Here is a 15,070-nt window from a genome sequence, read left to right as displayed (position 1 = left end):
TACTTAGTGTAATCACTGTCCTTGCTTATCTGAAGATCAGTTCATTATATCTAACCATGGCTTTGTCATCACTGTAAATATCCACATCAATTGGTATATATAGCTAGGGGCAACATTCCTCTAACTTCAAGCATTCCAACAACAAGAAAACAAGAATCACAGTATGCCAAGAAAATCTTGTCCACAATAGCTCATCAACCGAGAAAACAAAACATTGATCCTATTAACAAGTTCAACACACATGATGGATGATTTTCTGAAATATAATTTGTTTACATCTCACATGAATTTTTGACTATTTTGAACTTGAACTTTTTGAATCATTGGATCTCCTAAATTTTCTCAACGATGCATAGAGCTAAAGGAAGTAGCTAGAGAGTCTAATATTGTTTTGGTTTTTTGTCTATGAGGCGATCACCTGTACTATGCAAATTTTGCCTCGAGATGTGATTCAAAACATATCACTGAAGACATTGTACCACTTTGTGCATACGAATGGTTCAATCTTGTCTGTTTATACGTAAGCAACACTCATGTCATCTTGGTTTGATTATACCTCGATGCTTGTGCCATCTTGCAATATCAAAATTTATGTAAGTTGTTCTCAGGTCATTATAATTCAATTATACCATTATGCTTGTATAAACTTTCAACATATCAAAATCTCAATGATGATAAACAAAAACAAAGCAAAAACATGGGACTATACAGGAATGACAACAAGAAAAAGAGGGTGATCAATTAAATGCATATCATTTTAAATATTGCATTCATCTCATTTTCAAGATACATCTCACATCATATAATTATCATACATCTCATTTTCAAGATACATCTCACATCATATCATTATCATACATCTCATTTTCAAGATACATCTCACATCACATCATTATCATACATCTCATTTTCAAGATACATATGACATCATATCATTATCATACATCTCATTTTCAAGATACATCTCACAAATCAAATTCATCATAGAAACCTATCATTATATAATTACATCCATCATATCAATCAATATCAAATCAAAAGCATTTATCTAAGCATCACATCATCATCATAGAAACATCATACCAATGCATAAATCACCATCCATTAACCCATCACATGTGGATCGGAGAATGGGTGTCATATATATATATATATATAAAATGGTCAAAATATACAAGGGATGTCATGTCTGCCAATATACAACAATGATCAAAATACAACAGAGAGGAGTCTCTTAGGTATGACTATCTCCTGAGGTTGACGGTCTCGTAGAAGATGTCCCAACTCTTGGATCTCTAGGTGGATCATGTTGAGAAATCCCTATAACACCTCTGCTCTCTATACCCGACTGAATCTAAGCTGATCAACTAGCAGTAAAACTAGGAGCCCTCTGCTCTCTAGGGACTAGCTCCTCATATAGCCACCTGTAGTACTCAACCGCCATGGTCATCTATCGTATCTCCCTTAGTGTGTCTCTCATAGGGGAACCGACCATTGGTCTATCACTCTCTGCAGTCTCCCTACAAGCTCCTCTACTCGACCTAGGTGCTCTATTACTATATCCCACTCTGCTGTAATCTACGTAATGTGACGTTGCTAAACTAGTACCTGTGACTACAACTCCTTCACTGTAACATGCAATGCTTGAATCTATGAATCATGTTGATGTGATGGTACCCTGATCTACACTGATACCTAGGTGGTAACACTACCTATCCCTGTCCTAGGCCCCAATAGAGATAACACATCTGATCTCCTCTATTGGGTCGGCCACCTCCTCTAAACCACCCACAACTGCTAGCACCTCACCTTCTCTACCAACCCCAATAGCTCCAATAACCAATCCTCCCCTACCTCCATCATCACCTGGTCATCTGATGAATCCAATCCTCCCTCTATCTCCTCCATCTCTCCCTCCATCTCCTCTCCTCCCTCCATCCCCTCCTCCAATCCTCCCTCTATCTCCTCCATCCCCTCCTCTATCTCCCAGTATCCCTCTACCACCTCCCCTCCCATCTCCCCCGTCATCTCCTCCATCATCCCCATATCCCTCCTCTATCTCCTCTCCCTCCTCTCTCCATCTCACTAGCCTCTATGGTTGCTCATCCTCATCATCGTCAAAGGCAGGAATCGTCTCTATTGGATCTGATATCCATGCCATGACATGTGCCACAAAGTATGCTGCAAACTCCTTCATCACCCCAACTTCGACCACTCCAAACCCGTAATCCAAAATCTGTTGGCCAAATTCCTATACTCCTCCATAGCCACTGCACTATCAATAGTCGAACCCTACTCTGGCACATCCTATCTCCAACGATTATATAAGCATGCTCCCTGCAATATACCTTGCTATCAACCATACTACCACTGAACACGTCTATGCAAGAACCTCTCAAAGATAAAAGGCATTCGCCCAATTAGGTATCTCGATATATAAATATAGGGCATCTCCAGCTCGTCCTTGGCCCATACCTCGCAGTCCATATACGGTCTCTAGATGATCGTATCAATATCATCCAACACCCTCCTCCAATTCTTTAGCTTCCCCAGCTTACGCTGGACAACTATAATTGTTTACCCATATGCAAAGGCTTGACCAATCATCTTATCCCTATCTGCAAGTGGCCTCGCTACAGGATTGTGCTCCCAAGCCTACAACTATAATATGTGACCCGGACTGATAAACTCGTGTATCCCAAATACACTACCTGGTGCAGCTCCGTATATAGGTGTGCTAACATACAAGATCCCCAAGCGAAACTACGTCCCTGTGTCACCATGTCCTCCAACACCAATCCCTAGCCCAGTGCCAGTCCCTTCAACCTACGGTTGAGACACAACAATCCACCTACAAAACCTGCTAGTATGGAGGGTAGTGGAGCATAATCAAAATCTATAAACTCCTCCCAAAGGATCTCATCATCATGGAAAATCTAGTGAAGAGCCTCTGTCCCATCCTCCTCCATCTACTCATATGGAATTAATGCCCCAATCACTGGAATCTGCAAAATCTGATAATAGTCCTCTGGAGTGACTATTATCTCGCCAGTCACCAAATGAAAGGTGTTCACGTCACTGTGCAACCTCTCTACCAAAGTTGTCAACAAACCCTAGTTAATTATATACCAAGGCATGTCCAACAAAGAGGATAAACCACACCTCTCAATAACATCTCTATCCGCCTATGTCAAATGTGGAATCAAGGACCATGGTCTTGAAAATCGCTCTCACGACTAGAGTACACCAAGTTGTGCCTGCAAAACAATGTCCAACATCAGTTCCCATATCTATTCAATATATCCAATCACAAAACCAACTTGAAACAATGAAGCATTAAATCAGGTTCCATATCAAAATCAATCCAAATTCCACATCGAAGATTAAATCCCATATTGAAATCAATCAAGCACCATATCGAGAAATCAAATCAAAGACCCATAACGCAAGCAACTAAAAAAATCATATCAGGAACCATATCGGAAATCATGAATCAGAACTCATATCGGACATCAAATTCAATTTCAAGGCAAAAATCAAAGATCCATATCAAAAGAAAATCAGGATCCTCATTCAAACAATCAATCAGCTTGACACTTCATAAATGAAAGAAATTCCAACAGACTCTCAAATCATCATACCAAGACTCAGACATCAAATTCAATTGCAAGGCAAAATTCAAAGGTCCATATCGAAAGAAAATCAAGATCCTCATTAAAAAAAACACTCAATCTGGCTATCCATATCAAACGCAAAATTGAAAGTGGCAAAATCTAACATTAAGATAGCAAACACGACCTTGAAGTAGCTCAATAGGAACTTACTCACCCCTAAACCATCTCCCTCATCTATTTTTTCCTCACAACACAATCTTCTCAATCCTCTCTAGCTATTTTTCTTGCTCACACATGAAAGTACCCTTCCCACGTGCTAAGATTCCACTCATGTGCTAGCTAAACTCAGCTATGCGCTAAGACCTTCACCCTATGCGCTACCCAAATCTTCCACTGTGCTAAGACCTTCACCCTATGCGCTAGGTTAACCCTACATGCTACCCTAAGCACTGTATGTGCCAACCTATTAACCCTATGCGCTAGAACTATGTATGTGCTACCCTAAACCTACGACGTGTTGCAAGCCGACTCCTAGACACTACCCTAGCTAAGCAACCCTATGCGGTAGGAAATAAACCCTATGCGCTAAACCACAAAAATTGGAAGTAAAAAATTAAAAACATGACTAAAATTGACAAAACAAAAAGCAAATAGGGAAAAATTAAGATGACTTACAGGTGGACCATATGTGGAAGGCCTCTGGTATTGGCGAACATGCTCGAAATGGTGAGAAGCATAGGGAATCGACATTTTTTCACTCTCCACGTGTCACTCTCGCAAGAATTCAAAAGGTGCAAATAATCCAAATGAAATCACTTTTTACCTTTTATAGGGTAAAAGTCAACTAGGGTTAGTAGGTGGGGCATGTATTTTTCTCATTTTCTCACTTTTAACCCTATCAAACATCATTTTCGGGAGATGAATCAAACAAACTGCATTCAACATAGTCAAAATTTAAAAATGCAATCAATTCAAAAACAATTATCAAACCAACAAATTTTTCAAAATACTTGATTCATCTCCTGAGGAGGCATCTTCAATATCGTTTGTCAAAACTGGGGCACGACATCATCATATCGACATCTCCACACAAACATCATATCTAACAAAATTTTCTTTGAATCAACATATGCACACATGTCACTTCAAAGAGGGGCAAAATGTAGACGTATAAAAATGACCACTTTCTTAAGTGACTATTTAATATTCATTTAAACCTTATTCCTCAATTTAATTAAATTTTATTTAATTAAATAATTCACATCCATCTATTTAATTAAATGAATTACTTAATTTATTTAATTAAATTCACCTAAGTCTTTTCTACCCCTTTAATTATATAAATCACTTTATTTAATTAATTCTCCTTTCTTCCCTTTTTAATTAAATTTACATTTAATTAGATTGTTCATTGCAAATAAATAAATTTAATTTATTTATTTAAATCCCCCACTTGTATTTATGCAAGTTGCATCTATTTTAGTTGAAATAAAGTAATTTATTATAATTAAAATTACCCCCCATCCCCTTGCATTCTCCTACATCTCCCACTTGCCTCTCTAAACCCCCTTCTAGATTCTTCTAATCAATTCTAATTTAGCCTAACCCATCTCCTAAATATTTTCACATCCCTAAACAAAGGGAAGTCACTTCTCAAACCTTCAAAGTCTTTGAAAACCATTAAAGGCTTTATGTCTTCAACAAGTTAACTTTGAAAGTCCTCTAAACAATTAATGGTCAACTAAACCCTCTTGCATCATTAGAGAATTTCTCTCTAACTCAACCCTCATCTAACCCAAGGTTCTCATCAAGCATTAATTGTTTTGACCATGGTTATTCCTTTAACCCTTGCACAGGAGTTTATCCTTTGGGTAAAATCTTTATCCAATGGATAACCCTAACCTAACCTTAACCCTTACCTCCTTAGGTAACAATGAGGTCTTCTCAAACATTTAATGCTTCTTACATATCCTCTCATGTAGTCTTATGTTGACAATTCTCACCATTTCATTGGTGAGAATTGTAAACATGGATTGATAACTTTCAATCCTGACCATTCATTACCCTGGTTTTGCTATAAATAAAGCTCTCTTTCCTCCATTTTCATAACCAAGTCTATAGTATCAAAATTATAGACATTTTACTAAGAAGCTAATCTAAATCATTTTAATCAAGCATTTCGCCTCTCTTTGATAGAAATAATCTTCATAGCATCTTAAATAGGCATTTGCATTATCACATAATAATCATGGTAGACTAGTATAGCATTCTAGGATAGTTTTGTTAATAATCCTTTCATTTTGTTATCATATACATGCTATTTTAAATCATGTTAGACTTAATATCATGCATAACTAGGAATGCATCCATGCTAGTTTGACCAATATCCCTCATTTTCATGATTGTCATCCCTAAGTCACTTTGCTCAGCGAGCTGAGAGCAAAGGCATTGGCTTGAGGGGTCTTGTGAGATAGAGAAAAATGTAACATCCCTTGGGAAGTTGAGTTATTCAATATAGCTCCCTAAGTTGCACCAAGAGTCCCATTGGTGTGTTGACTAGTTTGAATTCACATTTTCTGTTTCATCCCCCCACTTTTCCTGCACACACCAATTACCCCAAAAGTATCAAAAAATTCAATAGTAATTGAAGATCAGAGCAGAGAAATAGAAAGTCAAAAGAATCCTAAGTATATAAGATTTAATCATTCAGAAGTTCAAATCATTGGAGATAAGAGCAAATGAGTCATTAGTAGTTGAGGCATGTAAATATGAATGTTGGATGAAAGCTATGGAAGAGGAATTGGATCAGATAGAAAAGAACAACACATGGACTTTAGTTCCCTGACCTAAAAATAAGAATGTTATTGGAACTAAATGGGTTTTTAGGAATAAATTGAATGAAGATGGACAAGTTGTGAGGAACAAGGATAGATTGGTCTGCAAAGGATATTCTTAGAAGGAAGGAATTGATAATGATGAAACTTTTTCTCTAGTAGCTAGGATTGAAGTTGTGAGATTATTTCTTGTTTATGCTACCCATAAGAACTAGAAGGTTTACCAGATGGATGTTAAGTGTGCATTTATAAATGGATATCCTGAAGAGGAAGTATACATTGAGAAACTTGATGGATTTTTACTTTCAGATGACAATAGCATGGTTTGCAAATTGAGGAAAGCTTTAAATGGATTGAAGCAAGCCCCTAGACATTGGTATGCAAGATTGGATAAATATATTTTGAAGCTTGGTTTCACTAAAGGTAATGCTGATAGTAACTTGTATTATGATCAAAGAAATGATATTTTTCTTAGGTTTACAGATTAATTAGACTGATAAAGGTATTTTCATCTATCAAACTAAGTATGCTAGAGAGTTGTTGAAGAAATTTGGTATGGAAAATTCCAAACCAATTGGTACTCCTATGGTTACAAGTGAGAAATTGACAAAGAAAGATGTATCATCTCTGACAAATACTACAAGGTATAAATATATGATTGGAGGTCTATTTTATTTGACTCATACTAGACCAGATATAATGAATGTAGTTTGTATTGTATAGTGATCCTAGAGAGAATCACGAGAGTGTAGTTAAAAGCAATTTTACATATTTACAAGGAACAACTGAATATGGTTTGTGGTATCCTAAAGATGGTGAATTTACACTATGTGCATATACAGATGTAGATTGGGCTGGAGATATAGATGACCGGAAAAGCACATCCGATGGAGCTTTCTTTCTTGGAAAGAAACTTGTTTCATGGATCAGCAAGAAACAATCATGTACTTATTTATCTACTGCTGAAGCTAAGTATGTTACTATTGCTACTAGTTGTACACAAGTTCTATGGATGAAGCAAATGTTGAAAGATATAAGGGTAGATTGTAATGAACCAGTAGTTATTCATTGTGATAACTCTGCTGCTATTGACATATCAAAGAATCTCGTATTTCATTCAAAGACAAAGCACATATCAATCAAGTATAACTTTTTGAAGGAAAAGGTAGAAGCAAATGAAGTCAGATTGGTTTATGTGAACACTAAAGAGAAAATTGTAGATATCTTCACTAAACATTTGCCCAAGGAATCATTTGAGTAGTTTAGAGACAGATTGGGGTCTTTGCCCCTCTAGTAAAGACTTAAGTGATGTTGATTGGCATCAGTTAGACAAGAATTATTAGAACTATCATTCATTTTAGATTCATGAGTTGGTGCTACTACTGAGGGGGAGTAGTCATCTATGTGGTTAAGAGGATCTATGGTTTTTCATTAGCTTTTAAGTCAGATTTCTAGCATTGATTTCAAAGGGGGAGAGATATACTTGTGAAAAATAGAGCTTAACAGAGATATCAGTCATAGGGGGAGTTTGGTCTATGGTTTAGTTATTTTGTTTAGAACTTCATTGATATATCATTTGTTGGATGTCTTCTATTGGGGGAGACTTGTTTGGCGCTTCTTGGCACTTTGATGTTTTTCATATCTCTTGTTGCCATCAATGCCAAAGGCGGGGATTGTTGGAAATTTGGAGGAATTGATTATATGTTGCATTGATGTTTTTGATTGATGTCAACAATAGCTTGTTTGGTTGTCTACAGGGTTCCAGTAGAGTGGTTGGATTGTGATGTTGATCTAGAAATCATCTCTGGTATTCTCCACTATGTTCAGATTGGTGGAATTGGTGTGGTTCAGTCATTCATGTGCGTGTCACATTTAGTTGGTTCAGGATTGGGTGATCCAGAAGCTATCATATGTTCTAGTAAGCCTTTTGGTTACTAGTAAGGGTTTTACCAACAGATATTTATTGAAGATCTTTTGATGGATTCCATAAGTGATGTTGGTGCGGCTTCTAGAAGGTTTTCAAGATGCTGATGGTTATCCTATTCGTGTTCCAATTGATCGGTGGTATTGCATTTGGCTTATGGCGAACTATTTTAGGACTGGTGCTATTTTGTTAGGTTATGGACCAGTTTATGTAACATGTTGGTGGATGCTCCCGATGCATTACCGGTTGGATTTATTGTTTGGTTAATATTGTTTCGGTCTTAGGCCAGCTTAGATTATCATTGGTTTGTGAGTTTATGAAATAGATTTATTTTATTATCTTTTAGGTGGCCAACCTAATTGTTTAGGTCTCAGGTTTGTATAAATGTGATGTAAGATCTCTTTTGTAGATCGTGGTCATGGGTAATGGGATTATCTATGTGTGAATAAAATTGTAATCATATGCAGAGGTTTTGGTCAATCAGAGGTGATTGAATTGGGTTTGAGTAAGAGGTTTAAGACCTTTGGCATTGAGCTTAACCGGAATTGTACTTAGGCATAAGAGATTCTATTCTTGCAATTCATTCTTATTTCTGGATTGTAGTCCAAAGATGTTTTGTAGTCAGTGAGGATCCTTTGTGATGAGTAGCGCACTCTAGGCTGTTGGTCTTCTTGCATGTGGCTTTTCCCTTTATCGAGGTTTTCATGTACAAATCTTGGTGTTATGTGTTGTGGATGCATGGTATTTGGTTTATGATTTATGTTTGTGCTTAATTGATATATCTGCTATTCTGGTAATAGGTTTTGTGTGCTAAAAGTTTCATAATATGTTGACAACTAATTGATCCCCCCTCTCAATTGTCCACCAGTTATCCTAATAATTACATCATTCATTTGCAAGAATGTGTTGGCATTCTACACTCTTATGAGAATAGTTGATTTTGTCATTGATGGCAACCAACCGACAACCAACTGGAAATCATCTGGCTACCCACCGATAGTTATCAGCACCGGCAATAGACTTCTAAATATACTGGAAAACATTTCACTGACAATGGCGATAATTCATACCGACACTCAAGCTGACATGGAATAACCTTTGTTTATTGTTTTATATTGTAATTATCTTTTGTAAAAGCCGACATGACATATTGTAAAAGACTCATATATATGTATGAGATCCTATAGGTCATTTTGACAGAAGAAAGATAAGATGAGTGAGAGAATAGATGATATTTTGTATAAGATGATATATTTGATAGCGAAGGTTTTCATAATAGACTGAGCTTAAACCAGTACTAAACCTGGCATAGTTGATGCTAATCTGAAGTAGTAAATTGTATTGGATTTTGATAATCTATGTGTAAGTCAATGAGACTTATTTTTTGTAACTGAGCAGTGAGCTCTATGCTGCTAGCCTTCCTGCATGTGCAAGCCCCTCATTGTAAGTAATATTTATTCACTGGCCAGTGAGTGAATATTGTGGGTCACAAATCCCACCAAGGTTTTTCCCACACTGGGTTTCCTCATTAAATATCTTGTATTATGGTGTGTTCTCTATGCTTTCTATGTTATTCTTTTTTACCAGTACACTGTTTTAGGATACAAAGTTCTTAATAAGTTTAAATATTTTGCTAACCGATTAGACACTGATTCACCCCCCCCCCTTAGTGTCTTTGGGACTGTCATTGATTCTAACAGAATGTGTGTGTGATTAGGGTTTTATCATGTTCATGCCATTTCATACAACATATGTGATTACATTCAAGAAGCAAGGTATCATCAATCAAGGTTAATTCCAAACTGGGATTTGACCTAGGAAAACCCTATTCCCAACCTTTTTCCTGTTCTTTGTGTGCAGAAAACAAGTGTGTAGTTGTACTTCTTAGAATAAGCTTTAGACATAGAGACGAAACAACACTTTTTGATGTGCAGAAAATTTAGAGGACCGTGTTGCTACGTCACAATCCCTTCTTTTTTATGGCATTTTTGAGGGGCCCATCCAAATCAACTTATACCGCTAAATTCTTGGTGGATGATAAAATCTCATATCTGGAGGTCACTTTTCTCTTAGTTTTGTCTTCAATTCTTAGCATTTTACACTAAATCAATACTTCAACTCACCAAAGAGGGAACACAAATTAACCAAATCAATCAAATCCACTTATTATTTAATCCTTATCTGATTTGTGACTAGATCTAGTGGATTCTAACCCTCTTTTAAATGTAAAGGTCTTAAATCACAACATTAACAATTTTTATCCTCCTTTGGGTGGAAACCTTAATTTTTCCCCTTTACATTTTGGTCAACCTGACTCCTTACACCATTAATTCAAAGTTTTTTTTTCAGATCTGAGTGTATGCAATTTAAAATTCAAGTTTTCATATACAAGTTTGATTTCCTTACAAATTTTAAAAATTTAAAGGTTAATTTGATTAAAACTCTAAATTTTAATTTCAAATTTGAGTTTGTGAATTGTTTAATTTGGATTAATTATTTCAGATTTGAGCACTTTTTCAATTTCAAAATTCAAAATTTCATCTACTAGTAAAATTTCACAACTAAATTTTAAAATTAAGTGGTTAATTTCAAAAACCCTAATTTTTAATTTTAAAAAATTTAACTTGTGGGTTGTTCAAATTTTGAATTTCCCTCTTCAAATTTGGTTGTGCATTTTTAAATTTAAATTAATTTTGTGCATTTTTCCATTTTCGAATTTCAATCCTAGATCTAATTTCAAATTTAAATTTTAAATTTAAGTGGTTCTTTTTACAAGACCCTAATTTTAATTTTAAATTTCTTGCAGATAATTTTAAATATAAATTAAGAAGTTATTTTCACAAAGCCCTAATTTTAAATTTAAATTTCATGGGAGGATTGCACAAATTTTCATAATAATTGAATAATCATTTTTCTGAAATTTTGCATCATTCAATTATTTTGCAAGTTCCAATTTCAAATCTCAACTTTCAAACTTTAAATTTCAAGTACTCATTTTCAAATTTCATTTTAAAAAATTTAAATCCCAAAATATACAAAAGAAAATAAATCAAATTTGTGAATCACATCACTTTAAATATATTAAGAGGTTTTATTTATAAATTCCTAATTTATTTTGATTAATTTGCTTGTATTTAAATATAAATATTCATCATGGCAATTAATGGATTGGATTTATTTGCTATTACACATATGATTACATTTCTTTTTACGTACATTTATTACAATCATGTGTTGGATAATGGCTTCTTCCACTTCATGTCACTTCTTTTCATTCATAGCACTTGACCATATTGTATTTTTTAGGGTTTCTAAGTTGCTTCCTTTTCACAAATTAGATCTCAAAGCTTGCATTTATCATGTATGTTTTGTTATGGTGATGTTTATGGGCAAATGCATTTCACACGTAGATAACCTCAAAGGTTTTGTAGATCCCAATCCTAGAGATGTTCATAAAATGCTTAATACTTGTACCTCTCCTAGGGTATCTAATGTGAATGAAGTGAGAGATAATACTCCTATCAATGATCTCTCTAATGGAGAGAAAGAATTAAAGAGTAACATGGACTCATCTTCTTCTCATACACATACCCTTGTGCAAGGGGGGCAAGATCAAAATATTGGTCTTTTCATCTCTCTAGATCCTCCTTATTTTCCAACAGCCTATCTTAAACATAAAAACATTTGTAGAGAAGATTATGTCATGCATTTCATTCATGACCTCTCTCACCACATAACATTAAGTAAAGATGAGGCCTTAGATGATAAGGATCTCCCTTCCCAACCTACCAAGGAGGATATGCATGATGAAGGAAACGAAAATCCTCCTCTACAAGATATTCCTTCTTCATCAACTAATCCTTTCATTCCTTCTTTTGGGACTCAAAAATTCATGCCTAATTTTTTAGGTCCCCTATAAATTTTTGTCCAAATGCACTCAGTTTTGCCTTGTAAAATAAGCCTAAGTTGCTCAGTTTGAGAGCTTGCCATTTTGCACGAGTTAAGTTTCTTGGAAAATACTCTTTTAAGGTTTTTATACACTTTAAAGGCATGCCATGCATCTATTTGTAGCTTCCTCATATTAATTATGATGCATTTGTGAAGTCTCCTTTGGAGGTCTTGAGGTTAGGTCTACATTTTGCACCTTTCTGCATTTTTCTGAGTAGCCCTGTTTGTGGTATTATATCTTTGTTCTTATTGATTGTCAAGACAAACAAAGAGCTTCCTATGAATCTTTGCAATGCTTTGAATCCCTATGCCAAAGCTGATTCCATTTGCAAAAAGTTTAGTTCTGCAACTGAATATTGTCAAGCTGCAATGAGGAGCCCACTTTGAAAACTCATATTTTGTGCCCAGTTGACGTGTACTTTAAATAGTTGTGCCTCATGATTCCCTATAATATTTTCTACCATAACCCATATTTGTGGCCCTCGAGCTCTTTGTTTGACAACTTTTTGAAGCCCATTCCAAATGAACATTTTTAGGGTTTTAGCATCAGCACAGTTCAGTATTTTTAAAAAATTGACTTTGAGGGTTAATAATTTTCATAGGTGACCTAATTAGGTCAAACCCTCTTGCGTACTTGTTTAGAGTATCTTAATGTGCTAGTGTGCCAAGTGGCATCTCTTGAAGTGGTGATTCGATATGTTTTCAAATTAGGTTTTAAGAGCTACTCAAGTTGTTTTAGCAAGTGCAGATTTAGAAAAACCTAAGTAGGCAACTTTGACATTTGATATATTTTGCCTCAAATTTTTTAATGATGAGTTGTTTGATGCCCTAAATTCTATGATTTACCATCTTTCAACATGCCCAACTGCAAGCACTAATCTGATGCTTTTATAAGTTTTTAAGGCCTGTTCTGGGAGCTCCTAAGGTGTTTTGGGCAAAATCCAGGGTTACATAAATGTCCAATTTAAAAATTCTGGATTCACTTTCTTGGATCCTGGATACCTCAGTTAGTGTATCAAAGCATGTTAAGTTGTTTAGTGGTTTGGAAATGATTTTTTTTTAGCCAGGCCCACTTTGGGGCCCAACTAGGGCTGACACATAATGTGACAATCAAGGCATAGAAGATTAAATATATATATTTTAATCATGTTGATTGAAATATTATATTTAAATTTGAAGGGGGGGGCCACCTCTCTTTTCCCGTGGGCACAATGGAGGGATATAATTTAATCTTCTTTGGCAATGTAACAATTTCTTAAATCATTTTAACAAGGTGATTTAAAGTTTACTAAAGATTATTTTCTCCCCTAAATAATTTATTGGTGGGCCCTTGCATTAAAATTTTTAAGAAGGGGGCTTTTTTCCTCCAGCCAAAAGCACGAGCTCATAAAATTTTTCAAAATACCTTAAAAGTCCCTTACCCCATGTCCTACACTCGAGCGAGACTGAGCCATGTGGGCTAAGACAATGTGTTGGGTGGAGGATAACTCTTATCCCACATGATTCACGGGGATAGCAAAGAGGATCATGGGATAAGCCTGCATCAAAGAAAGCATATCGGGGGAGATAATGGTTATCCCACCTTGCGCGAGAGGTTGTGCTCAAATTTTGTGGGACAAGCAATCAAACAGGCTAGGGAAAAGATTACGTTATCCTGCATGGAGAAGGAGTGGAGTGAAAATCACCGCGTGGAGTGAAGGAGTGGAGTGAATTATGAGGGATAAAATTATTTTGTCCCGTATAGAGTGAGATGCATCCACAGTGACATGAAACATACTCATGGGTCAAGAATTCAAACCAAACTACTATCAAATAATTATGGTCAGAGGAAAGTGTGTTTTGAAAGCAAATGTTAGGGCAATTCTTGGGCAAATGGAAGAGCACAATGGTGAAACCCTAGTTTGAGGTTGTAAACTGTAAAATTTCCTTCATGATGTTGCAGGTTGGGCATAGTGTTGAGTTTATATTGTGCCTTCCCCAGTGGCCATATGTCGATAGACCAACAAGGATCCAGCTGAACTCGGTAAAGAAGGATGTGGTGCCATTAGAGAGCGTATTGAAAGAGATGCAATGCAGATGTGGATGCAAGTGGATCATTCACTATATAACCACTCTGAAATCAAGAGCTACAACCACATGACTGAGCAAGCAATGGGGTTATAGGGAAAAAATTGTGGAAGCATAGGCATCGCTTAGGGGTTGTTCACTGTGATATACAAGAGCATAGCGTGAAGCTGGTGAAGATGCCTACGAGATTTGTGGGCGTGTGACTCATGCATATATTGATAACTAAACCTTATAGGTATTTGCAGAAGCATGAGTTTAGAGGGGCAACATAGAGTGTGAACAGGCATCATTTTCATGTACCATCATAGGCATTCGAATGCAAAGGGTACGAACCTGATAACATCAGAGTGTGTGTTCTATTGGTTTATTGAGCCCAGTGGATTAGGGAATTTCTTGCATTAAGTTCATTTCATACTAGGCCAAATGGATATTGTGCAACACATCATAGTGAGTGCGGGGTATATTGATGTAGTCAAGGTAGGGAGATCCAATTAAGGACAACCCAACCTTGCACCTAAACACATAAACCATGAAAAGTATACTGGTAACCGGTAATAAGGTACCGAAAACAGTAGGAAGAACAACCAGTAACAATATAGAACACATAAATAGTAAACAATGTGAATGAATCTTAGTAAAATCTGAAGAATTATACATGCCACATGTTGGATCACAGTCCAGGA

This window comes from Cryptomeria japonica, chromosome 5 (assembly GCF_030272615.1).
Source record: "Cryptomeria japonica chromosome 5, Sugi_1.0, whole genome shotgun sequence".
In the NCBI taxonomy this organism is placed as follows: Eukaryota; Viridiplantae; Streptophyta; class Pinopsida; order Cupressales; family Cupressaceae; genus Cryptomeria; species Cryptomeria japonica.
Note: the sequence above shows the minus strand (reverse complement) of the source record.